General features: G+C 40.3%; 1 protein-coding gene and 1 long non-coding RNA gene across 7 annotated transcripts in view; one reads left to right on the top strand and one right to left on the bottom strand.

Annotated features, from left to right (window-relative positions):
• grm8a (glutamate receptor, metabotropic 8a) overlaps nt 1-25,466 on the top strand; it is a 323,575-nt gene that overhangs the window by 172,878 nt on the left and 125,231 nt on the right. The gene's annotated exons all lie outside the window — the stretch shown is intronic.
• On the bottom strand, nt 1,821-20,009 carry LOC309692756. Its single transcript, XR_014272434.1, has 3 exons — nt 19,849-20,009; nt 5,906-5,986; nt 1,821-1,918 (listed from the first exon to the last, which is right to left on the bottom strand). It is a non-coding gene; the product is annotated as an uncharacterized lncRNA (long non-coding RNA).

Below are 25,466 nucleotides of genomic sequence, written 5' to 3'. Positions count from 1 at the left end.
TTATTCCTCTGAAACCATCCTGAGTCTTACTGATTTATGCTTTATTTCATTTCTTCGGGTTATCGTCGCTTCTTCTATTTTCTCATTGCCCTAGTATCCTCTGACTTTTTCACTATCCCTTTTCCTGGGGTAAAACTATGAGCTTGTTGGGCTACAAGTTCCCCTAATGCAAGCACACTGCAGTTCTCTACATATCATATAATCCCCTTTTACTCTTCCTCTGACACACTTCACCCTCTCCCTGTTAAAGTCTCTTTCATGACTCCCTTTTTCTCTTCTCTATTTTCTATCGCCACTGATTAACACATCTCGTGTGTCATCTGCTCTTCTCCCTGGTATTAAAAGGCACTTGTTGTGGAACTGAATAACTTAATTTCACAGACTGGCAATCTTCACTTTATGGAATATTAGAAAATAACACTGATAAATCATAAATACTGATGATGGCAGATGGCGTATATTTCCCCTGTGGGTCTCTTGCCTTTGTCTTTAACTTCAAGAACTTCCTTTAGCCTTTCAAATTCAGTAGCGTACGAAGAGCATGACAACAATATTTGGCACAGACGAAATAATTAAATGCAGCAAGATGTGAATTCATACTGACTCTAAAGCTAGGAACAGACACACAGAAAAAACACAAAGACTAATCTAAAAGTTAAATCGGAAGAGCAGACACAGAGTATACTGTTAGAATGAGGGATGACACAGAAAGTGCACTAAAATGCGATTTCCCCTAATTTTCTCTCATAAAGTTGAGGCCTCCTTATCGAATTCAGTCAACTTGTCTAAACCCCATTTCATACACCATAAAATGTGCCACTAACTGTTTAAACGCATAATGCAATGTTTTTCATGAAAGGCAAAGTCAGACGAGTCTCACCTATCAAAGCCCTGTGCCGTCCTTACATCGGCTGCCCTCATATTTACATCTAAATGACGGTTGATGGTGACAGAGGTAGCGCAGACCCAATTATGCGACAGAGTTGGCAGTGGAACCTGACAAATGATGGGCAATGGCTGAGGATTGGAGGCATTTCCAACACTCCACACTTTAACAAACATAGCTGTGTCTCCATAGTTTGACTCTGACAGAGTAATTTATTCCCACTCCGCCAGCACGGAACCATGGATTTAAAAGTTTCACCACTTATCCAAGCCTCCCCCATTTTTCTCTGCGGAATGAAACTGTTATTATTCAAAAGAGAAATAGGAATTTATGCAGGCTTACACATGGCCTTATATCTTCACTAACTTTCCCCCCCTTCTTTTTCCTTTTGTATTTTTCTTTCTCCCCTGTTGGCTGCTTTTCGTTTTTTGGGTTTCTTTTTTTGTTGTTGTTGTTGTTTTTTCCCCCAGAATATATGCATATTTCCTGTTCTGTACCAAGTGTTTTAATTTATTTTGGTGCAGAACAGCTTGCCTGTATCTGCATCTCCCCTTTCTGTCCTCATCTCTTTACTACAGGATCAGATGCTATGAAATTGGAATAAATCAGTTTAGTTTAGTCTGCTAATGAAAAGCTGAATATATTTAAACAAAGTTTTCTAGTTCAAACTTTCATAAATATGCTGTAAAAATGTAAAACTAGATCTTTAGAGGTGCAGAAGGTAGAATCTTAAGAAGTGTGCGCCTCAAAAATTTCAAACCTCACTAGAAGCCTGATTAATTTTTTTTCTTCTAGCATCATGCTTAGCAACTTCAAAAAACGATCTTCTGCTCTTCCTTTGAAAGGCAGATCATGTGCTTTATATGATTTTCTTTCAATATAGAGGAAAAAAACAGTGCATTATTACCTTTATTTATTTTGAGAGTGCTACAACAGGAGTCTTGTGCAGTGACTCTCTGCCAGTGTGTTGAGAGCTAGTGCTGATGATAGCAGCCACAAGAAATCACAAGACATCAAAGGGCTCTGACATTCCTGTGAAAACACAGATAAAGATAGACTGAAAATATAACAGTGTTAGCACTATGAGTGTGACTGTCTAAGTGAAAAAACCCCAGATAAATATATATAATATGTGGATATGGATTTCAGAGACATACACCCTGTCTGCTTTTAAGATTAAGCTTAAAACTTCCCTCTTTAAAAAGCTTATAGTTAGCACTCAGGCTGCTGCGAGATTTCTTTTCCTTTCCCTTTTTTTCTCCTTTCACCTTGCTTTCATTCACTACTGGATTTAATCTTTAGCAATTTTTAATCTCAGCCTCCCTCTCATTCCCCTCACCACCAAATCACTCATAACACATGACAGCCCCTCCCTGAGCCTGGTTTTGCTGGAGGTTTGTTCCTGCTAAAAGGGAGTTTTTCTTTCCCACTGTCACCAAGTGCCAAAGGGGTCATCTTTTTCCTTTTTCCTTTTGTTTATTTGTTTGAAGGGTCTGCAGCCTATGATTTAAAGTACCCTGAGGCAACAGTTGTTGTGAATTGGCAATATACAAACAATTGGATTGTCTTGGATAGCATTACACAAATGCTGCAGGATTTTTAGCTGCACATCTCCCGTTCCACCACATCTCATAGCTGTTCTATGGATTGAGATCTGGTAACTGGGGAGCCATTTGAGTGAATTCACTGTCTTCTTCAAGAGCTTTGTGACATGGTGTGCTATCCAGGCAGTGGTTTTCCAATTTTGCTGAGTCCCCGTGGATTATAGATAGTTTCTTAGCTGAGTGGCAACGGGTGTGTTCTTCACTTGTTTCAAGAAAAGGCTCTTCTGCATACCTTGGTATTAATGAGTAATTAATTTAATTACTGCTGCCTTTGTTTCAGCTCAGCCCATATGGAAAGGATATATATATATAAATCTTATAAGGTTTGTATCTGTCTTGTGTGGAACTTGTATGAAAAGCATACAAGAGTGAAGACAGATATAAGATCCCTTGAAAAATTATATAAATGGAACTTGTATGTTTTGGATACTTCCTAAAACAATATATGGAAGTAATGAGAAAGTGGCCACTTTCATGAGTAAATCATATAAGCCTTATATGATTCACTATATGAAGCAAGCTAAAGCTGATACAAGTCTTTTATAAGTTTTTCCTATTTCTTTTCCACATGGGAGAGCAGTCTGACAATTGTCCTCTGATATCTGGCATCAACAAGGGATTTTGTCATCCAGAGAACTCCTACGCACTTGATATTTGGTCTTTTTTCCCCCTGAATTCTGACACCACCCCATCCTGGTCCAGCAACCATCATACATTTGAAGTAATTGAACTCGCCTTTCTTCCCCATTCTGATGCGCGTTTTGAATTTCAGCATTCTGTGTTGACATGTTTACATGCCTTGAAGTGTTGGGTTGCTGCTGTGTGCCTGGTGTTAATTAGCAGCTGAAAGGTATACCTAATGAAGTGGACGGTGAGCGTAATTGATGAATGACTAGGATGCAATCGTTTTTCTGGAAAGGAAAGTATCAAAAACGAGTGAATACAGTAAAGGAATATATTGTGAGATCAAAGAGCAAGATGAAGCAAATGCAAATACATGACAGAGGAAATGAAAGTCAGCTATGAGAATCCACAGCTGCAGCTATAAATCACTGAGTGTAATGTTCTCCACCAACAGGTTTTTGTTACTGGCCTGAAAATTATATTATATATTTTTAAAAAATTATATTAAAGTTTCACACCAGATGTTGTGATCTTCAGAATATTTATGCACTTGAGGATAAAAAAAAAAAGTTGCAAAACTAACCCATTCCTTACAGAACAATAACAACAAAACAAAAATAAATAAAATAAACAAACTGTTGCTTGGTGTGATCACATGCGATTCTCTTTGGTAAATCTCCCTGCAGTTCCTCAAGGTTCATGGCAGATGGGTTGTTTGAAGCATATTGGAGGACTTTCTGCAGTTCCCCTGTGGATTTAGACGGTCTCAGTTGCTTCAGCCTCCTCATCTGATCACAGATTGACTCAATGATGCTTAGATCAAGGCTCAATAGGGGGGGATGCCCCTGTTGAAGGACTGCTTGTTCTTCTTGTTGCTGAAGGTTTTTATGACTCTGACTCTCTTTATATTTGCTGTTGGTGTCACGCTGTAGAAAATAAACATTGGACTGATCTGATGCTTCTCTGAAGAAACTGCATTTGAAACAGAGTAGTGTAAATATTTGGATAGTTGCAATTTTCTAGAGTTGCTTGGTTTACTTAACTTTTATTTTTAGGAGAGACACACATTATAGACATTCAGTCATTAACATTCTATGTGAGTCCCAGTCGCAGCACTTGCTAACAGCTGACAGAAGAAAAACTTGGACCACAGTTGGGTTCTGGCGACACAATCCCAATTAAAATGGTCCATTCACTTAGTCACGTTGTGTTCACAAGCTGGTGGGAAGTTTCTAAACATCTGGGGCTTCCATGCTGGATGCCAACCTTAGAACAGAAATGGCAAACAAACACTGGTATCTAAGAGCTTCTGGTAAATTAAAGCACTATTCTACTCAAAAAATGACAACAAATACCCAACAAATAGGTGAATACAGGAAACCAGAACATTTAACATCTGACTTTGAGCATCAGTTAGTGCGCACCAGATTTGATTTGATTGAGGACAAACTGTTATGATTTTCCCTGGAAAAAGTGAAAAAATACAGACTGTGGGATAGAGATATCATATACATCACTGGCTAACTCAAAGCAGCCTTTTTAGTATTAAATGATGAATTTTGCCTGCTTGTTCAACTTCTGTATTACATGACATGCAACCAAAAATCACAATCTTTCCTAGCCTTAACCAACGTGCTTTATTTCATGTGACTCCTGATCTCTCACATCATTGTCATTAACTTTATACACCTGTTATCCACCAATATTGCCACATATTCCAGCACACAGTTGTGTTTGCCAATGTAGTGGACTCTACTTAGAGAGTTATAGAGAAAGAATAGAAAAATTCTCTTTCAATGTCACATTAATATGTTAATTTAAACCGCAGAGTGATTAAAGGAATAGATGATAAATGGTTTCTGAACAGTCCTTTTAAGCAAGTTGCACTAAATACAAATGGATACTGACGCTGAACGGTTTGTTTATTGATGCTATGGATAAACATATTATGGTTAACATCAGATTTTATTTGCTGAATATTATTATTAATATTACTTTTTGCCTATTGAGTGACAGATAGGCAAACAGGATACTTAAACACAGACAGACATCCAATAATACACTATTTGGTACAAATGAAAGAGGCGAGCATTACTTATGCATTGATTTTAAAATCCATTCCTCACAAATTATTTATTTAGACATTTGGCTGAATTCGTCACATTAATGTTTTTTTCTTTTGGATTTGCCTACTGTGTTGCTATGGCAGCAGAGACAGAGAGGTAAGGGGAAGCAAGGATTGGGTGGAGTTTGTGCGTGCGGAGGATAAACTTTATGATGTCACATTTCATCTCTGGCTTGTTTTCAGGGACGGTTTTCTCATTTTCCTCCCCACACACTGAATTGTGCTGGCACTTTGGTCTGTGAATGTGCGTGGAATATCCGGATTGAGCTTGAGATCCTTTGACCTGTCTTGTGTTTGGCGTTGGGTTTTGGGCTGATAATTCAGATTTGATGTGAACAATAGATAAAACTGTGCTAATAACTGTCAGAAAAACCCTCAAAAGCAACAACAAAAAAAGGAAGGAACTCTGAAAAATAGTTTGCACCTGTTTCTCCAGGAGGCTTCGACCCTATTCTAAATTCATGAGGTAGAAAATACAAGGAAATGTGCTGCTCAACATGCAGTGTTTTGCTGCTTGTGTTGCTTTCAAGTGTGTCTTTGTGGTGGTCGATGCTGGACTCTGCACATGCCTGCAGCTGTTGTTCTTACGGCAGAATGCAGAAAGCTTTCATTGAAAAAGGAAAAAGGCTTTGTCTCTGTCTGCAGCCCACTTTTTGTTTGTCTCACCTTTGGTTCTTTTTCATTCTTTCTCTCCCGTAGGCAGTCTACTGTCTGACTGTGACCACGTCTTCATCTCTCCTCTCTTCCCTGCACACACATCAATACATGCATCTTAGTCTAATGATGTATTAGTTGCCTATTGTGAAAGATAATGAGCTCTCATCTCATCAGGTCACATTATTAACTCTTCTGTGGAGCACATCGGGCAGTTTAAATGCATGCGTTTGTATTTTCAGCCGTCGTGATGTGTGCGATGCACTGCAGGTGACGTGCACGTGGGTTTGCATGTGTGAGTAAATGAGCCATGCTTCAGATGATGCAGATTAGTGTTTTCACTTCAGATCACACCTACAGCTTCTATGGGAAAAAGCTTTAGAGTTCGTGTTTAGTTTTGAACATGTAATCATATTAGAAACCACAGGATGTGGATGACTTGTTTGTTTTGAATTCAGTGATTTATTCATTAATTTTTTTTCTACAACTTGTTTTCTGAGGCTGACAGCCTGAAAGATGAAACGGATGGAAATGACCGACTGAAACAGAAGCAACGCAACACTGTGGTCATGCATATTTGTGCGCATGAAAACTTTCGCTGTGCGTGTGTGGTGGTGTTCAGCGTAGTGCACATGAAAGTCTCTGAATGGCTATCTATCTGTGTCTGCCTGTGCCTGTTTTGATGTCCTGATTAGCAGTGGTTATATTTAGATCACATTAATCTGTTCAAAGTCTGCATTTCCCAAAGGCACTGTCAGACACACACGCGCACAAACAGACATCCCCTCATCCTACTCATCAACTTCAGGACATAGTGAAGGAGAGGATGCAATAAAGTGGATCGAGTCCAAGTGATAGAGCTGATAGAAACGAGTTTCCAACCTACTGGAATTCTGCAAAATGAGTATATGCAACACGTATTTGACAAGTAACTGAGGCCTGCTTGCAAGTGTGGATTTTCCAAGCATGAAGGAAATTTTGCTGGAGCATTTTGGACATGCTCAATTTGAAATGTGCTCTTTTGCTAATATGGCTTTGCCTCCAGCTGTTTTCTGAGAGCATTCTTGCCGGTACTTGGATTCATAAATGGCACATCTTTGTCATAAACTTTTTCATGAAGTTCTAATTGAAAAATGCAGATGGAGCAGAGAAGTTGATGGAGGTGCTTACACTTATAAAATAACTTCTATTCTCTGGATTTAAATAATAATAATAATAATAATAATAATAATAATAATAATAATAATAATAATAATAATCCTGTTAATTTTCTTTGGCCTTTGTTGTATTACAAACATTTTTTTATTCAAACGTTTTTTGTCTTTACACACTGAAATATTGCCTCAGTTGAAGTTGTTTCTGAATGTTCTGTCTGTGTCAGTATGTGATATGCGATGTGAGCACATGCATGTGCGTGTGCACACATTGCATGTGTATAACAAATCCCTGCAGTGTGATGGTCTTGGGTCATGTGTTGCCTTGTAATTGCTTTGAAGAGAGAATTCCAGAGACTTGTCACTGTTTACACACATCATCGCCTACACAAAAATGCCTGTGGGGATCATTTGTTGCATTACCCCTTAGCCCCTTACACTCTCCATAATGGAACCTGTAACCCGAGTCTGAACCTAATTCTTAGCTTTACCCTTGAAAGCAAGCCTTAAACCTCAAAAAGCAGTGTCTACCTTAGGGACCTCAATTATTGACAAAAGTCTTCATGGATTAGTGTGAAGTGAGGTCAAAGTTGTCAATGGGATATACATGAAACACACACACATACTCCAGGATCCCCTCTGTACCTTTTTTTTTTTTTTTTTTTTTTTAATGAATCTTGCACACACCTGGATCCTTGGTGTGAAATATGGAGGGTCTCCTTCAGGATCGGGGGCATTTTAACTGACAGATGGGGCCCAAGAAGATCTTCAAATGAACCTCAGGTGCTCAAAAAAAGTTGTTTTTTTTTTTTTCCAAAAATCTTTATATTTTGCTTGGAAAATAGGAAAGAGCTGTAGCAATATATTACAACATGTCCAAATATAAATGAAAATATACCTGGTATGGCCACCTTTATTCTTCAACACTGCCTGACTCTTGTCATTTCTTTAAATAAGAAATAACTTTTTGAAGGATGTTCTAAGCTTTTCTTTGGATGTTGGCTGCCTTTTGTTCAATTCCCTGTAAAGATGGTCCCACACTGCTTTGATACTATAGAGGTCTGGGGTCTGGAGAGGCCAATCCATGACTTATTGTGTTCCGTTGTGCATTTTTTCTATCAAGGTATGCTTTTACTGGATTATTAGTGTGTTTGCCATGTTAACATTATGGCATTGCATAGTGTCTAGATCTGACAGCACATTTCTGGGATCGTAATTTCATCAATTTTGACAAGATCTCCAACACTTTTATATATATGTATATAACTATAACAGAGCCTCCTTGGTGTTTTGATGGCTATTGTACGTCTCTCCTGAACTCCTCCATACATGTTTATGATGATTTGAACCAGGCTGCTAATAAAGGTTTTTTCCTTGAGTTAGGTTCCATTGTTATGCTGAATGATTAATAGATCAGTGTAAAGTGGCTTAACAAACAATAACAACATCCAATGTCCAATGAAAGACAGCCTAGAGAACTATTGCTTAAGACTACTTAAAAAAATTACATTGAAGTCAGGCTCCCTGCAAGCAAAATATAAATAAATAAGGGATGGATCAAGACTTTTGCACAATACTGTACAAAACTGTATTTAGATATTCAAAGGAGCTTGCAAAGAAAAGCGTCTGGACTTCTTTAAGTTGCTTGAAGACGTTTCACCTCTCATCCGAGAAGCTTCTTCAGTTCTAAGGTCAAATGGTGGAGAGTCCCAGATATAAACCTAGTGGGAGTATCCCCCCACAGAGGGACAAAAGGACCCCCTGATGATCCTCTAATCACCTGAGCCAAGGTGGGAAACTGGGCGTGGGTCCCAATCAGCCAGAGTTTCGGGTGTGTTCATTGTGAAACCTGGCCCCACCTTATCATGCGAATTCCTGAGGTCAGATGGCCCAGGATGTGAGTGGGCGTTAAGGCGTCTGGGAAGGGATCTCAAAACTGGATTATAGATGGCAGAGAGTTGGTGTCGTAAACCCCGCCTCTGTTCAAAGATGGTCGCTCACAGTGGACATAGATGGCTTCTTTCACTCCTCTTTTCACTGACTTTCAAAATAGTCAGTAGCATAAACTCAGCCACTTACAACATTGCTAAACACCTTGCTACCATCCTTGCGCCTCTCGTGGGGAACACCCCACACCACATCAAGAACTCCACCGACTTCACCGACAAGGTCCAGAAACTTACCCTGGATCCAGATGAAACCATGGTGTCCTTTGATGTAGTCTCTCTCTTCACCTGCATACCCACCACGGAGGCCGTGGAGACTGTCAGAAAACGACTACAAGAAGACAGCTCCTTGGAGGACAGGACCAACTTCACACCCGATCAGATCTGCACACTGTTAGACCTCTGCCTCACCACTACATATTTCAAGTACAACGAAGGCTTTTACAGACAAAAACATGGCTGTGCCATGGGCTCCCCCGTGTCACCTATTGTAGCCAACCTTTACATGGAGGAAGTGGAAAGGAAGGCTCTTGGCTCTTTCAAAGGAAGAGTACCCAGCCACTGGTACAGATATGTGGACGACACCTGGGTCAAAATCAAGACACAAGAAGTGGAATCCTTCACTGCGCACATTAACGCTGTGGATAAGAACATCAAGTTCACCAGGGAAGACACAAAGGACGATTGTTTGCCTTTCCTGGACTGCGCTGTGCACATTGAAGAGAACGGCAAACTCAACATCGAAGTTTACCGGAAGCCCACACACACGGACCAGTACCTCCTCTTTGACTCCCATCACCCTTTGGAACACAAACTTGGAGTAATCAGGACCCTACACCACCGGGCAGAACATGTTCCCTCTAAGCCTGAAGGGAAAAAGAAGGAACACACACATGTAAAGGAAGCACTCAAAACGTGCGGCTATCCTAAATGGGCGTTCTTAAAGTCAGCAAAGAGGCACAGAAAAGAAGATCAGACACCAGCGAGGGAGGACAGACGCAACAACATTGTCATCCCCTATGTAGCCGGTGTATCAGAGAAACTCAGGAGAGTTTTCTCCAAGCATGACATCCCAGTGTATTTCAGACCCAGCAACACGCTCAGACAGAAACTGGTTCACCTGAAAGACAAAACGCCAAAACACAAACTTAACAATGTGGTGTATGCTGTACAGTGCAGCGAGGAATGCTCAGACCTCTACATTGGAGAGACCAAACAGCCACTTCACAAGCGCATGGCACAACACAGAAGAGCCACCTCCACAGGACAAGACTCAGCAGTCCATCTGCATCTTAAGGATAAAGGACACTCTTTCGAGGATGCCAATGTTCACATTTTGGACAGAGAGGACAGATGGTTTGAAAGAGGAGTGAAAGAAGCCATCTATGTTCACTGTGAGCGACCATCTTTGAACAGAGGCGGGGTTTACGACACCAACTCTCTGCCATCTATAATCCAGTTTTGAGATCCCTTCCCAGACGCCTTAACGCCCACTCACATCCTGGGCCATCTGACCTCAGGAATTCGCATGATAAGGTGGGGCCAGGTTTCACAATGAACACACCCGAAACTCTGGCTGATTGGGACCCACGCCCAGTTTCCCACCTTGGCTCAGGCGATTAGAGGATCATCAGGGGGTCCTTTTGTCCCTCTGTGGGGGGTCACTCCCACTAGGTTTATATCTGGGACTCTCCACCATTTGACCTTAGAACTGAAGAAGCTTCTCGGATGAGAGGTGAAACGTCTTCAAGCAACTTAAAGAAGTCCAGACGCTTTTCTTTGCAAGCTCCTTTGACTACGATGACCTGGATGACTGAGAACCTTCACAGACATGTATTTAGATATAATTATGTAAAAATAATACTGTAGCACTCTTCTCCAAAGGTTTTGGGACCTCCTCAGTTTTCACATTGTATGTTTCATATGGGTTGGATTTCCTCTCTCCTGCTAACAGTGGAACAATATCTTTGTTTGTTTGATGTGTCTTTGTTTGCATTTACTTCTCTTAGTTGAAGCACATTTTATACCCTCTTTGGTGTCTCCCCGTGTCTTTTGCCAGTTTGCAGTCACATATTTGTGTGGGCATAAAGCAAGTACTCCCGCTCGTGGAATGGACGAGTCAATGATTTCAGAAACACCACACTGAGCTCACTCACTCACACACACACACACACACACAGCTACACACAGATAGCATGCAGGCAATGCCAAAGCTTTTTTGGCTTATTGTGTTATACTTCCTCCCCTATGGCGGGGATGACCATATGTCTTCATGTGGCTACACTTGTGGGCGTGTGTGTGTTCATGTGGATTTGCACGCACGCGTCGTGTGCATGCGTGTACCATGCCACCCTGCAATGTGTTATTTCCCAGTGTGTGCATGTGTCCTGTCAAGCAGAGAGAGAGGCTGCTAGCAGGTTTTTGTTGGGCGAATTTTAAACTGTGGACACAGTAGTGAAACATTTGAACACCAAGAAGCTGCAACTGTCTTTCAAAATAAAAATATCCAACCGTGAAAAAAAAGCTGTTTTGCGCTTAAAATTGTATCAGTTGCATGGCATTTTTTGATCCTATTGTGTTAAGAGGCGAGTTATTAATGTGGAGATTCCTACAGACAATAACGTTTACAAAATAGCGCAATTTTCACAGAGTAGTATTGAGCACTTAACGTTACTGTAGGTAATTATTGTTTTTTCGCAATGAATGTTTCAGAATGAGCCCCTTGAACATCTATCCTTCAACTAATTAAACTGCCTGATTTTCAATGAGCTTAATTTCTAGTGCAGCTGTCTGTCCAATTGCCAGATGCCGAAAACTACATAATCACTTTGACTGGAAGCCATAGGGATGTAAAGCAGAGGATCATTATCCCAGTCCAAGGCTGCATATATTATATTATATTGTTCACCAGGCACACACAGAAAGCTGTTAGACTGTCATGTTTTCTGCCATTTTTTATATTTTACATGTATGATTATATCCACAAATCTTCCATACCACCACATCTCAAAGGTGCTCTACTGGATTGAGATATGGAGGCCATATGAGTGAACTGAATGTCATATTTATGAAATAAGCTGGAGGTGATTTGAGCTTTGTGACATGACGCGATGTCCTGGTGGAAGCAGCCAGGTACACTGAGATCATAAAGGGATGGAAATGATCAACAGTTGGCATTTCAATGATGGTAAACAAGGAGCCCAAAGTTTTCCACCATAACCATCACCAACCAAACTGAGGAAGGATGGATCCATGCTTTAATGTAATTCTGACCATCCAAGTATCGCAAGTCTAGAGATGATCGTGTTGGAAAATCCTCGTAGAGCAGCAGTTTCTGAAATGGCACCAACAACCACGTTACATTCACAGTCACTTAAATCGCCTTTCTTCTGCTTTATGATGCCCGGCTTGAACCTCTGCAGGCTGTCTTGAACATGTCTGCATGGCTCGGTGCATTGAAATGCTTCCATATGATTGGCTAATTAGATATTTGCAATGCAACACATGTATCTAAGCCTAACAAAGTGGCCAGTTTATATATCATTCCCATTTTAAATTTGTCTAGGAGGACATGAGCAAGTGCAGTGGCAACATGAAATTGGTCTGGATGAGCATTTCTCACATTTTATTTTGGCTCACAGATGTTTACACTACCAGTGCTTCCCCTAGAGTGATTGCTGTTTCCCTCTTTGGCCATTCAATATGAAATCAGTCAATTCTGAGAAAAGCTTCCATCTGAGCCCTGCCATATCAGCTAATTACTGTAATTTTTCCTTTAACTAAAGCATGTCTCATGAAGCCATGCAAAATTATGTATTCATACTGTAAAACCTGTGAAATTTACAGACTCTGAAAGTACAGACGGGGGACTTTTTTTTTTTGGAGATTAAGTATTGGAATTTAGAATAGAATAGAATAGAATTCAACTTTATTGTCATTGCATGTGTCACGAGTACAAGGCAACGAAATGCAGTTTGCATCCATCCAGAAGTGCTTTAGCCATGATATAGATATATTACATTTCAGGAGCATGACCACACCTCCAAACACGCTCCTTCCGGTTCTCATCTATATAGGTTCCCCCAGTACTACAAGCTGTTCATTCTTGTTTAAGTACTCCACCCTTCCTCCCCTTTTCAGTTCTTTAACCTCTTCACTTCTATTTAGTACATGGCGATCTGCCAGGCCCGGGAGCCGCCTCCAGTCCCATTCGAGGCCTTCCCCAAGCTGCAGCTCAATTCATGTCCAAGCCATTCACCTTTACCTACTAAAACGCTGTCAAACCTAAAATGAGGACGTGGGCCCAGCTAGTGAATGTCATATATCTTTCTCCCAGGATTTTTGCACACAATTTCACCCCAACTCTGTCACAATCTAAAGCCCAAACCTCTTTTTTTTTTATTCAACTAAGAACAATATTGTCTTCGATTAACTTTGAACTTGAATATCATGTGCTATATTATAGATTTAGCAAACCTGCCTCAGAAGCAAGTTGTGGTACCCTAGATGTCTGTTTTCAGATAATACAATTGAAAAGGTACTAAAACTGCTTTTTGGGTGATATGAAAAGAGCTGTATCACTATGTGGGTAAGGTGAATGGTCAAAACAAATTATATCATATGAAACATCTCATTTTCACCTAAAGGCTAAAATAATTTGGAATTTAGAGTTGGTGTAAAATTGAGTTGCAGCTTTAAGCAGAGCTGAAATGTATTTTTAATGTGCCTTTCTGCCGTACTTGCTCTTGATTAAATACTGCATGGCGTTTTGCATGTAAATTAAATGCAGAAGTTCTTTAACAAAATCAGCTGATTCTGAAGGGGGCTGGTGGGACGTGACAAATCCACATTTCAACCTAGGTTTATCTTTATAACCCTAAAACCAAGTCTTAAGTCTCAAACAGACCTTTAAAAGACTTTAAAAAGCTGTCTCTAAATCTGGATGTATACATATGTAGAACCTGCAATCTATCCCCATTCTAAACAGCCACTGTGTGTGTGTGTGTGCGTGTGTGTGTGTGTGCAGGTGTATGTCTGCACATGCATTAGGTGAATATCTCTTTATTAAGAGATTTTTTTAAATCAAGTACTTTACGATTGCCTGCAAGTGACACATTGATCAGACAACTTATGAATTGTAGCTGTAAACCCCCCCCCCCCCCCCCCCAAAAAAAAAAAACAAAAAAAAACCCCAAAACAAAACAAAAAACCCCCCCAAAAAACCACGGGATACAATTTCCCTGAAGGGAAGCTGCACTAGTCTAGATTTCAATAGCCCACACGCCTGGCCCAGTCACCTCAGCAATCCTGGCATACACACCGAGACAGCCCGGTATTGTCAGGAGCAGTGGGACGTGGTGCAGTAGGCGTTTGGTTTCAAACACCTGTGGTTTGCATTTTGTCTCCCTAAACCTACACCTGCAAACTTGAAAAAGAGAACCAGACCAGAGCGGGAAGCGAGAGGAGCTGAAAGAAAAATCCATATGAGAAAGACAGATGCAGAATGAGAAAGATGAGTGGTGTGGGGAGGGAATAGAAATCTCATCAGCCCTTCCACTTTCTCACTTTCTCTCGCTGTTTTGCCAGAAGTGAAGACAGACTAGCTGCTGCTAGTCAGACTATAAATGGAGCGAGGATGTAATGTTCCCCTTCCAGTAGAATATCAATGAAATTCAATTTTAGTAATACTCCATGTTGAGAACACCACAAACAATAAAGTTGGCTTTCAGGCTTCCACACTCATCTCACACTGCAACTAAACCGTCTAACAGGTGAAGTATATTCATTTTATTGAGAATGAAGTAGAAAAAAAATAACACATTTTTACAGCACTAGTTTAGAACTGGTTAGCTAAGCTAGTTTTAACTGTATAACCCTAAAACCAAGTCTTAAGTCTGAGTAGCCAGTTGCTGTTACACTGACTTGGCAATCACCTAACCTCGTCTCCTTCTTGTCTTTGTATTCAGTGGAATTCATTGTTGACTGTCACTGGAATTAGCTACGTCCTTGACACTGACATTAGCTTTGTTCCTATCGATCTACAGCGTTGCAGTTCTTTCCTCACAGAGACTTTAACTGTTTGTGGAGGTTCTTAATGATATACTGGATCTCCTAACTTATGTGAAGAATTTAAATAGAATAAAAGATGAACTTAGATGAAGGTACTGAAAGTGGATTTATTTACAAAGCGAAGAAAAAAGACAGAGAAAGAGTGAATTTCCTACAATCCCAGAGGAGTCCAGTAGACCACAGGTATAAACTGGCCTACAAATGGCTTTGTTACCATCCTGCTGTTCACACCAGCAATGAGAAAATGTGGCATCATAACATGATGGCAGCTGGTTTTGCTACTGAGTTTCTCAGTTGTCTCAGGTCTATGTTGTTTTCATTTCTCGCAACCCACCGTGATGTTTCCGTTTTCACTCCCTGTCTGACTTTCTCCCATGGATTTTATTTTTTTTGTCTTTCCCCTTCTCCCGACCTCACTGTCACTCGTTCGCGCAACTTCAGTGACCCTCGTAAAATTTGCTCCCCTAACATGTGCCAGCAGTGTAATGTTGAACCAGAAACAGTGCAATGGAGCATCAAACAGCAGATCCTACACTTTATTACAATGCCAGTATGTCTCCATGGTTCAGTTGCTATGCCAGAATGTGTGAAGTCATAACACTGACGCGTTACACAATGCAGTGGACGTCTGGTGGAAAGCAAAAAAGGAAAGCCCCAGATCTTTAATGCATATTGTTGTTATTCTGTGTAGGTAGGTATCATAATGTTGACATTTAATTAAATTTATGGGGATTGCCTTTTTTTGCAAATCTGCTTTTCATTTTTTATTCTAACTGTTATTTTTATGTATGCTACTTCTATTTATATTGGCTGCGGTTTATGCCTTTATATGCAAATCATGTGCCCAACAAATTGGAAGTGAATAAAATTAGAAGTGCTATATATATAAAAAATCTCAAAGAACATGTTACTGCTATTGTTTCACTGCCTGTCCCACAGCAACACAGTACAGTGACAAATGACAGATATGAACACAGAACAGCCTGTAGCAGAATTTGAAACCAATTGGGATGAACCGTAGCATGAAAAACAGCACGAGTGAAGAAGGGAACACTCTGATGTTGGGTTCTTTCTTGTCCTGTTGATCCGTGAAAGGTGCCTGATGTAACAAGGTAATGTTTACAAGTCAGTAAAACACCTGTGTCAGGAGCCCACGGTGGACATGTCATGTAGATGGAAGAAGATTTGCCTGCTAGGATATGCAGATTTAGGAAGCAATAACAATTGCAGAGATTTTTTTTTTCCAGAGTTTGTCCAGAGAGTGTCATCTTTTCAAACTGTTTGAAACTTCTTCCTTTGTATCTGGAAATCTCTGATGTCCTGCATGGATATATCACTGAAATGATGCGGGAAAAACGACACTATCATGTGCTCATAACTTCAAAGAGACTCATTCCAAACTGAAACACATTCCCCTATACCTGCCTCCCCCTAGCAGTATAATGTTGCCACTGCACTCCTGCAGAGTCCAAAGCGATTCCACTTCCTGAACACTTTCCTGTTCCCAGTCTAACCTGCAGAATATGCCAGAATAAGCCAGATTCACAATAGCCACAGTGCACAGCACGACTCCAAGGATCAACTGCCAGGATTCAGAGGAAACCCTCAGAAGTCTTTTGTCCTTTACGACGGGTCAGTGGTGGCTTATACAATTAAAAAGCATCGAGCTAATGGATTTATTATTTCGGCTGATTCATATACATGTGTGAATGTCTCATATCATCTCAGGTTCTGCTTGGTAATATAAATATCTAATCCCCTGAAGACTTTCCCAGCACCTGCCGTTCAGCAGTCCCCTGTAATTGGCTTGCAGGGCTAAAATGTGAAAGTGTGTATGTATGAAATGTGAGTGGCAGTAACAGAGAGAGCGCTAATGAAGGCCCCACAGGACCGTCACTGAAGTAATCATTTCTTAAAACATTTTTGGGCTTTCAGCCCAAAATCTAAAAGCATTCTGAAGCATTTCCAACCCTTACTTTCAGAAGTGTGCTTTTATTCCTATATGCTTGTGTGAGTGGGTGTGCTTAAATGTTTTGCCTACTCCTGTATTGTTTGCATGTTAATGTTTTCCTGTATATGCCATACTGCTTTGTTTGTGCACTTGCCTCTGTGCTGTGTTAGTGTGTATGTACAGACTCATTAATAACCACTCAGCTTGTATTTTCAGTTAAAGCCCATTGTGATTACCGTCTGGCTAGCCTAGTTCTTCTTTAGCCAGTCATAGCTTATGCTGTCCTTTCAGGGCATTAATTAACAACCAAGAGACTCTGTGTTTGTGGGCAGGAGCCTAAGTGTGTTTGCTCACACTATACACTAATGAGAAAAAGTCTTTTGTTCATGCAGGTGCAAATACACAAGCCTGATACCAAATTTAAAATAGCTTCTGTTGATACTTCCAGTTGTGTGAGAAAGTTTGGGCACTGGTGGGAAAACTCTCACCTACACTGTACAGAGTTTTTCTTTATTTATTTCACCTTCTCTGTCTTACAAACCATGTAAACTTCTGAGATATTTTCATCTTGGCACTGCCCATTTTAGCAAGCAAAGATTTGCCAGGTTGTCAATTATTTTGAAAGCTGGGCTGACTGTTCTGGATCATTCCAAAAGCGTTCACTTACACTTTCCGAATTAGTTCTTGGTGGAATTTGAGGTTGAATTCGTTTGTTTTAAGGTTCACTTTTGCATCTAGTTGTTGCAACTCTGTAACTGGATTGTTTTCCCTCTTTCTCTGCAGTGTTGCAGTTAAGCTTTTCTTTTTCTTTTTCTTTTTTACTGACTGTGTTTATACATTAAAGCTGCAGAGTTGAGCCACCAATCCATGCTATTTTTACTGACCTTTTGACTTTGGAAATTGCAAATTGAATTATTGATTTTTTTATATAACCTTTCCTTGCTTTCCCGGCATCAATTATAATTACAAATTTCATTTTTAGATCCCTCCGTGGATTTAGTTCAGGAGAATGTATGAAACTTTGGAAATAGCAGTTGATAATTCCCAGTGGAAAGCTCTGGACTTACTGTAAAAGCCCTTAATGAGTTAATGACATTTACAAGTAGAAGGGTGGCCAAATTCATTAAGTAGAAAATTAAAAAAAAAAGTTTCTAGACTGCTACTTTTTAAGCTTGCTGCAAGAGTTGAAAGTTTAAACTATATGTGTGTGTGTGTGTGTGTGTGTGTGTGTGTATATAGATAGATAGATAGATAGATAGATAGATAAAATTATTTTTATTTATTTTTTATTTTCATTTTAAAACTTAAATTTGCTCAGAGCTGCCCAAAGTGAGAGATGGCAAAACTAAAGAGAGACAGAAAAGATGAAAGAGATGAAAAAGACATAGAAGATGGACTTAATAAAGAGCAGAAATGGGGAGAACATCACACACATACAAACACAGTCCCAGTTCCAGTGACAGCTATAACAGAATGGACTGTTTAACTTAGCTCCTGGCACTTCTCCAGAGAGTGCTTAACCAGAATACCTGATCATGCAATTATCATGGAAAGAGCAACAACAGCCTCTGGGCACTTTGTGTGTGTATTTGGATTTGCTTGTGTTGTTGTCTCTGTCACAGCAGTATTTTCTATGGGAATTATACTTGCCCTCATAAGTTTGAATCTTTTTAGACTACAAGGAATGATTAGAGTTGTGATGCTGGGAAAGTAGCAAATCCTGCTGAAAATAGCCTGCTTTCTTAAAGGTCATGCAAATGAAAAAACCTTTCTCTTGCATTGTAGGGTAAGAGAAGTCGACTTCCGCCAGGTAGAGTTTTCAAGTTATGACATATTTCTTTGCCAGATGTGTATAGTCAGGCTTTTAACTGGCTTTTCCCCAGTAACAGTAATTAGTTTGTAAGAGATTTGAGTGTACATCACATCTCAATGCATTTGTATATCTAAAATATTCTCAACTAGACTGAAAATGAAAGTCTAAATATGTCAGCTTGAACCAGTAAAAATATGATTATTTGGTAAATTCATACCTTTTTTTGTCAGCATCGGGTTCCCCCCCGCTAAGATTATCACAATGCTAGTATTTCATACTCGATACAGATAACCAGGAAAATACCGTATTTGCAACAACTGAAGTAATGGTGAAGAAGTCGTACCTCGATAAATGTATTTGTTTTACAACTGATTTTGATTAGTTCTTTACAGATTGTCAGGGCAAAAAAATTTTTAGACCCTACTAATAAACCAAGGGTACACAAACAACAGAATTTTTGCACAGTAAAATAAGAAAAGCAGTGTAGTATAACAAAATCATTTTAGAACATCTTTTTTTTTTTTTTTTTTAATTGGAAACAAACAAAACCCAAAACAAAAAAGACAATAGTTTCCACCAAAAAAAGACGGTCAAGGTTGAGGGAAAAATCAGATAATTTACTTTGAGCTTGGAAGTGGATTTATAGTGAACAGAGTGCGATGAACAGTAAATGAAATGAGGTTTTCTAATTACTGTGTAGACTGCTTTGAGTTGCAAATCGCTTTGCTTTGTGCACCTGAATGTTGTAACTAAATGATTTTGATCTCTCTGCTGTGAAGACAAGCAGACATTTCTGTTTGTTGCAGATTTAAAAAGAATCAAAAAAGTAGTTTTGGTAACTAACGCTGGTGAAAATAAATAAAAATAAATAAAGTCAAAAAGGGAATAACATCATTAATCAATTAGTCAATCAATTTAAACAACTTTATAAACATCTGTTGCAACTTTACAAATGCCACCTAATGCTCTACAAGCCAGTAATTATCACTTGGTCAGTAATTATTAATCCATGGTTAACTAACCTGTGGCACAGTGGTTAGCACTGTTGCTGCACAGCAAGAAGGTCCCGACTTCAATTCCACCATCAGGCCGGGGTCTTTCTGTGTGGAGTTTGCATGTTCTCTCTGTGTTTGCATGGTTCTCCCCGGGTACTCCGGGGTGTCCAGGGTGTACCCTGCCTCTCGCCCTATGACAGCTGGGATAGGCTCCTGCGGCCCTGAAAAAGGATAAGCGGATAGATGGTTAACTAACCATTAGTTTTCCCTGACAATGGTTTCTCTCATTCAGTAAATGCGAATATGTTAGCTTCCGGGTCGGGGATGAGTTCCTGCCCCAAGTGGAGGAGTTCAAGTATCTCGTGGTCTTGTTCGCGAGTGATGGGAGAAGGGAGCCGGAGATCGACAGACGGATTGGGGCTGCAGCTGCAGTAATGCGGACGCTGCACCGGTCCGTCGTGGTGAAGAGGGAGCTGAGTGTAAAAGCGAAGCTCTCAATTTACCGGTCGATCTACGTCCCTACCCTCACCTATGGCCACAAGCTGTGGGTAGTGACCGAAAGAACAAGATCGCGGATACAAGCGGCAGAAATGAGCTTCCTCCGAAGGGTGGCTGGCCTCTCCCTTAGAGATAGGGTGAGAAGTTCGGCCATCCGGGAGGGGCTCAGAGTAGAGCAGCTGCTGCTCCACATCGAAAGGAGCCAGCTGAGGTGGTTCGGGCATCTGACAAGGATGCCCCCTGGGCGCCTCCTGGGTGAGGTGTTCCAGGCATGTCCCACCGGGAGGAGGCCCCGGGGAAGACCCAGGACATGCTGGAGAGATTATATCTCTCGGCTGGCCTGGGAACGCCTTGGTATTCCCCCGGATAAGCTGGAGGAGGTGGCTGGGGAGAGGGAGGTCTGGGCCTCTTTGCTTAGGCTGCTGCCCCCGCGACCCGGCCCCGGACAAAGCGGATGAAGATGGATGGATGGATGGATGGATGGATGTTAGCTTTAATGACAATAATTGCATAACATTCCCATTATATGGCTACAGCAAGACCCTGAGCAATAGATGCACTTCTTAGTTCTCTGCTGGAAGAAGTAGTTACCTAAATTGTTGAATTTGTTTGGACTTTACAAACAAATTTAATCCCACTGCCCAGGCATACCAACAAATGATGAAGGCCTTGCTGTCTAAGGAAGTTTAAACACCATCTTTAAAATATCAATAAAAATGATTACCTTTACCAAATAGGTTATGTTTTTGGTTGCATTTGTTATTGTGTCGTTCTGTTTGTCTGTAAACATTTTAGCTTGGGTGTACAGTGGGGTCATGTTAGCAATCTGTTCAAATTTGACTTACACCCACCAAGGTCTTCAAAACTCACTGATTAATTTGGTTGAAAGCTGACAAAAAAAAATCACACTTAGACCTTAAAAATTGTGATTCATACGGGTGTGATGTGTATTGTCAACATAAAGAAAGCACCATATAAATATTTAAAGTACGTCACATTTGACCTCTGACTACAACTGAAGTCAGAGGTTTGACAATATATAGGCATATAGGGAATGATATATGGGGATTCTAATAAAAGCGCGACCTGTGACCTCTTATTCAAGGTCAAATAAGGTCATACTTTCATAAAATACCTTACCTTACACAGAAGGTTTAAATTATGCAAAATGCCTGGAATTTGCACTTGTTTTTAATGCATGTATATCTGTATATATATCTGTCCATCTGTCTATCTGTGTATTTATATGGAGAATCAGGAGTCTTTTTTTTTTTTATTCCAGTTTATGCAGTTTCTTAGGTACATGATCCTTTAGCCTGCTAAAAGATAATGTACGTAACCTCCATTGTTTCACTTTCTTAATGTGAAAAAAATAAACATTTCACAGCTTTCTGTGAAAATGTTCTTTTTAACAAGACGGTATAAAACAGTACAGCACTACTCAGTACAAGAGGGAGTTTCCAAATTTCTGTCCTGTAATCTGTATATACTAATTAATCGTGGAGAATGTTCAATAGGAATAGTCAACGCTTCAGTAAGTGAATATTGCTATACACTCATTAATTAGTTAATTACCATGAGTCTCCCTGCTCTGGAATTGCCCTTTAAAATAACAGTGTTGATGCCGTCACAGTAATGTCATTTTCTTTTAATCTTCATTCTGAACCTGCTCACTGTGCAAATATGGTGCCTCTGCATCTGATATGAAATGATCACAGCTCATTGTTTTCACATCCTTTTATCACCACCATGGGTATTTTGGAGAAGGACAAACATAAACGCAAGGACGAAACACCTCTCGTTTTTCCTCTGATTCAGTGAAATGTAAAACGAGGCATGCAGAGGTTTGGTGAACAGGAATAGAGTGGGGTTGACGGCCTGTGGAAAGTGACAGAGGGGGTCATCAGAACATGAAGAGGCTTTTTTGGTTGAATAGTTAAAAAAAAATAAAAAAGCAAAGGAAGAATTGATTTGAAGGACTTTGGAAAACAAGGGAAAGAGACATTCAGGTGCCGAATGTCAGAGAACGGGTCAAAGGGTAGATGTTGGACAGAGGATGATGGCCTTTGGAGAACAATTAAGGCACAAGGAGATGACAATTTTGAGAGAGATCAAGTGAGAATGAGGAGATAAAGATGAGAGAGATCAACTAATTTGGCTGAATGCTGCGGAGGAGAGTGACAAAGACAGCGCAAGGAGGAGAGACGGCATAAAAGATAAGAGTTGAAGGAGTGACTAATTTGAAGCTCAGACAGTGCTAACAAGACTGAAAAGGAGGAACAGGAGGAGAGACAGAAAGGTGAAATTAATGTGAAGCTCAGGTATCGCCGCTTCGGCTAATTTCGGCACTTGATGACATGCAAGCTATTTAATGTCCTTGCCCAGTGTTCATCAGAAAGGTTATGGGACTCTTGTTTGGGAAGCGACTCTGATCTGTTTTGTCATCTGGTTTGGTTTTGTTAATGAAACAGGTGGTCTGGCACGGAAAAAACAAATCCTCTAATCAGAAAGGCAAAGGCAGAACCAAAGCTATATGTAATACATCTTGGATCGACTCCACTCTCACAGCTGAAAAATGTGATGCGCTTTCATTCCACGCAGTTTATGCATATTTTATATATATGATAGATGAAGGAAAGTAATGTTTTCCCAGGATCTTGAGAAATGTGCTGCACCTCGTACTTGAGCCAGTGCAGTGTCCCAGAAAACTCTGGGACACTTTACTGTAGGTCTTACTTGTTTGCTGAGCTTATACACTTTGCTCTACTACCACACCTCAGTGGTACTTCGAGTGGCATCCTTTAAAAAGGCGGATCCATTTTTGGGGATTGAACACATTGATTGGGCTTCAGGATTTGTGCGATAGGCAGCCTTGTGATGTTTATGCGTGATCGATCGGACAGCGGGGGGTTGTTTAGCTTTGGATGACAGATTCGCAGACTTGGGGGGTGGGGTGGGAGGGGGAGGCATTTCTCACTCAGGAGCAACAGAGGTCTGTCAATGAAGATCCAAAGAAGCAGACAGTAGATCAATACCACATGCACAACATGGATTTAAATGCACGCGCACTGTTCCAGAACATGTTGTGATAGCCAAAAAAACAAAATTTAAATCCTTTGAAGGCTCTGGACACAAACATGATTTCTTCATATCTGGTGATTGAAGCTTATGGAACAGCTACTGTATATATCGCTTTTAAAGCTGCCTATAAAGTGGCAGCTACCGGTGAGTCAACTTCAACGACAACATACGAAATAACCACTGGCAAAGCAAAACGACAAGGTCCAGAGTTAAACTTTTCTCAACTTCAAGGCCAGTGATTGAAGCAACTACGAACAAGAGTGAAGAATAAGACCGGGTGTAAATAGATTAGAGGTTTACCTGGGCAACTGGAGCCTTAAATGTCCATTACTGACCAACCATCAGCTATGGGGGCGATGAATGATCAAGTGTGGACGCCCCTCAGGGTTGAATTTTGTTATATATGAATACATGATGAGTTAAAGCAAGATACAAATGAAAAGTTTTAAAGGCAGGAACTTACTTCACTAATATAATTAATGTAGAACAGATGATATCCTTTACGTCACCACTCGTATCAGAACAGCTTGTATTTTAAGCACAGAACAAACATCTGACTAATTCACTGACTAAGACTTGTGACTGAGTGGATGCTAATTTCACCAAGTGAGTAATGCAATGCTACGCCTTCCCTGATTGGTCATCTACAACATAGAATGAAGTTGTCAGTGCAGGTGATGATGAACTCAGTGACGTGCTCGTCAGGCAATGCAAACAAAATCTTGGTCGGGATGAACTCACTGCGCTGCTGTTGCATAACTACAGGTTTGATCGACTGACTGTGAAAGAGCAAACTCGAAAAATAAGGGTTTACTGTGAAGTAACACGTTAAGCATTTATCTGATATTGTGATTATAACCGAGTACGAGTGTAAGTTTAAGACCCAGTTAGCAAGTAGGCTTGTTTGAAGTCTTTTTAGGTGCTATCCACACTGATTGAAAGTGGAATTTCTAGAAAAGAATTAAGAGTTGAGAAAGATATTCAAAGAAGAGAGTGAAGGGCACAGCAGAAGCGAGGGATAGAGAGAGAGAGAGGCCTTTGATGCTCCGCCAATATTGTTCAACTGTGATGCCAATGGAGGGCATTGAAATTGAAAGAGAGGGAGAGAGATCACAGAGTCCCAGGAGAGGAGAATCCCCAGCGGCTGAGAGCTGAGACCTCTCTGCATTCCTGTCATGACAGAGGCAGGAATAAGCGAGAATGACAGGGGAAGGAGAGAGAAAGCGACTGAATCGCAGAAAGGGAGAGGGTGGGAGTGATTTGGATGTCATGTGATGGAAATGATCCCAAGCACTTTTCCACACTATATTGCCCATTCACTAGAACTTACATTCATATTCACATGCACTGAAGCAACGGTGTCTGTTCCATCCCACACCTCTCTTTCTGTTCTCCTTATTTGTCTTAATGTTTCTGATGTTCTGCTAACCCCTGTCCTTTCAGTCTTTCTTTGACTTTGGCTCATTGCAGCACCAATTTGTATTCTTTCTCTGGTCACATGAAAAGCAGGGAGGAAAATGTGATGCAGTAGAAAGGAGCAGAAACATAAAGGTACATGGAGGTCAGAGGGAATGAAGATGGAGGAGGGAGCAAAAAAGAAAAAGGGGGGAGAGGTGAATTGACACCCTCTCTTTTCTGGCTTTGTCTTATACAAAGAAAACCTTAAAAGCAGTAGAGTATATATATATATATATATATATATATATATATATATATATATTTTATTTCTTTCTCCTTGCTAAGAGCGAAAAAAAATCTGTTTTTTGTTGTTGTTTTTTGACTGGCATCTCTACTGGAGAGGTATAACTCCCAAAGGAAGTTGAGAAGTAAAGTTAGGATAAAGAGTGTTCTAGCATAAAGACCGAATAATAGGAAGCAGTGATCCAAGGTAACAAAATCTGTCAACCAATATGTCATTAAATAACACCTTGTTTGTTTATCTCAAGAAACAAAACATCTTTACAGCTTGAGGAGTGAGTACTTGTGTGTTATAGAGGGAGTGTGTATCATTCAGTGATCCCCCTTGTTAGCTTTGATGGCTGTTATGGATCAGCCTCATAATCTTT

This window comes from Aulonocara stuartgranti (assembly GCF_965226115.1).
Source record: "Aulonocara stuartgranti genome assembly, chromosome: 17".
In the NCBI taxonomy this organism is placed as follows: Eukaryota; Metazoa; Chordata; class Actinopteri; order Cichliformes; family Cichlidae; genus Aulonocara; species Aulonocara stuartgranti.
Note: the sequence above shows the minus strand (reverse complement) of the source record. Positions and strands in the feature narration are given on the sequence as shown.